Raw genomic sequence first — 1696 nt, 5'->3', positions numbered from 1 at the left:
CTACATAAAAGCTGAGTTTGGTGACACGCATCTCTTACCCCAGTGCAAGCAGAAACAGGCAGATTACTGGAGCTCACTCACCAGCCAGTCTAGCCAAACTGAACAGATCCAGGTCTAATGAAAGACTCTGTTTCCAAAGATCAAGTAGAGACCAACTAAAGAAGGAACCTTAAACTGACTACTGTCCTTCACACACACATGCACACACATGCACATTTCTAGCTGGGAGCTGAAGTTATTAACTTCTCACAAATGATTTCCCAAAAACTTGCCTTTAGATCCTTTCATGGTTCATAAGAGTGATGATTGGGGTTTCACGCTAGTGCGTGATATGTGCCGCCCATTAAACCTTGTTACGACGTGGGCACATTACCCGTCTGACGTGAAAAAAAAAAAAACTTGCCTTTAGCAAAACCCCCTATGAAGAGATCAGCACCGCAGCCGTATGTTGGCAGAACATACTGTATTCTGCGCATCTGTCAATAAGTACTGTACTGTGGCAAGATATATAGTACATAGTGGGGCTGTCATTTCTGAAGGTCTGGACAAGTTAATATGCCCTAAACTCAGTGCTGGCACATGTCATGGCATACTTGAATATCAATATTTGAGAATGGAATTATAAAGACTTAGAATTCCTGAGGAAAGGCCAGAAATTACTATTACATAAAAACCAAATACAGTAATCCAAGAACTCAAAAAAAAAAAAAAAGATGACTTCTAAGAGGGGCTGCAGTCAAAATATAGGAACATAAAATGCTATGTCAGAGTGAAGGCTGTATGGTATACAATCTCTATTAGCGTTTGTTTCTCTGTGGTGACCATTCTTATTGAATTTAGCTACAGGGAAGTTCATGTCAATATGCCATTCTGTGCCCTGGCTCCTCCCAGGTTAGCCCTAGGATGAACAGCATCAGCATCACCTGTGGCTTGTTTAAATTGGAGAATTTCCTAACCCACACCAAAACAACCTCTGCTGTTGGTCCAGTCAACCAAGTGAGAATTCCCATTCTCAACCCATTGAATGCCTCTTGCCGTGTGCCAAAGACATTGTACTGGAGGGGGTGACTTACACTCCATAACCTAAGTAAAAACCTCTCCTTGGGTCAACAAAGAGCCAAGAACGCTTTCTAACATTTTGTAGAGAATGAGACCAGGTAGTGGGACTGAAATATATTGATTTGAAAAACCAAGAGCCTATGGCTGAAGCTATGGTTCAAGAATGAGAAGAATTTACTGCTAGTCAAGAAGACAAGAGTTTCATTTCCAGGACTTGGGCTGGGCAGCTACCAGCTGTCTAATACTCCAGATCTGATGCCATTTCCTGGCCTCTATGGGCACCTACACTTACATGTGAATAAAAACAGATGCACATACACATAACTAAACATAAAATAAATTCAAGAGCCTGCTCAGGAGAACAACAAATCAAAAAACTTGCAACTCTATAGGAGGGCAAAATGATGCTATAATTTAATCCTAACCTCTATCACAGATTCCCTGGGAGCCTTTTCTAAAAGTATTTCCAGCACTGAATCGCAGTAATTAAGCTAAAAAATATTTTAAATTATTTTTATTTTACTATTTTTTGTGTATGTGTATTTTTCCGGTAAGTATGTCTGTACACCACATCCATGACATGCGCAAAGAGACCAGAAGAGAACATTGGATTCTCTGGAACATTCTTACACCAGTT

General features: G+C 40.4%; 1 non-coding gene across 1 annotated transcript; it reads left to right on the top strand.

Annotated features, from left to right (window-relative positions):
- The first annotated feature begins 278 nt into the window (after positions 1–278).
- On the top strand, positions 279–383 carry LOC130889221 (small nucleolar RNA U13). Its single transcript, XR_009058503.1, has one exon. It is a non-coding gene; the product is annotated as a small nucleolar RNA U13 (small nucleolar RNA).
- Positions 384–1696: the final 1313 nt, after the last annotated feature.

This window comes from Chionomys nivalis, chromosome 17 (assembly GCF_950005125.1).
Source record: "Chionomys nivalis chromosome 17, mChiNiv1.1, whole genome shotgun sequence".
In the NCBI taxonomy this organism is placed as follows: domain Eukaryota; kingdom Metazoa; phylum Chordata; class Mammalia; order Rodentia; family Cricetidae; genus Chionomys; species Chionomys nivalis.
The sequence above is the reverse complement of the archived record's forward strand: the minus strand, read 5'-3'. Positions and strand labels throughout refer to the sequence as shown.